Source organism: Penaeus monodon, chromosome 31 (genome assembly GCF_015228065.2).
Source record: "Penaeus monodon isolate SGIC_2016 chromosome 31, NSTDA_Pmon_1, whole genome shotgun sequence".
NCBI classification, from domain to species: Eukaryota; Metazoa; Arthropoda; class Malacostraca; order Decapoda; family Penaeidae; genus Penaeus; species Penaeus monodon.
The window spans coordinates 1,736,345-1,736,551 of NC_051416.1; positions in this window are offsets into that span (position 1 = coordinate 1,736,345).

Here is a 207-nt window from a genome sequence, read left to right on the forward strand (position 1 = left end):
AACTACATTCGAATTACCATTGACAGGATATGATCACTGCTTTCGAAATAAAACGTCTTTCGTTCATCAGAATGTTTAATACTCTTCCCTGTTGCATTCCTGTTGCATGTTGCTCTACGGTCCTGTTGGTGCACAGACTTAATCTTCGATCTACTCACTTCCCATCTGATTCGCCAGTTTTCTTGTGTTTGGAAGCGGATGTGTGTT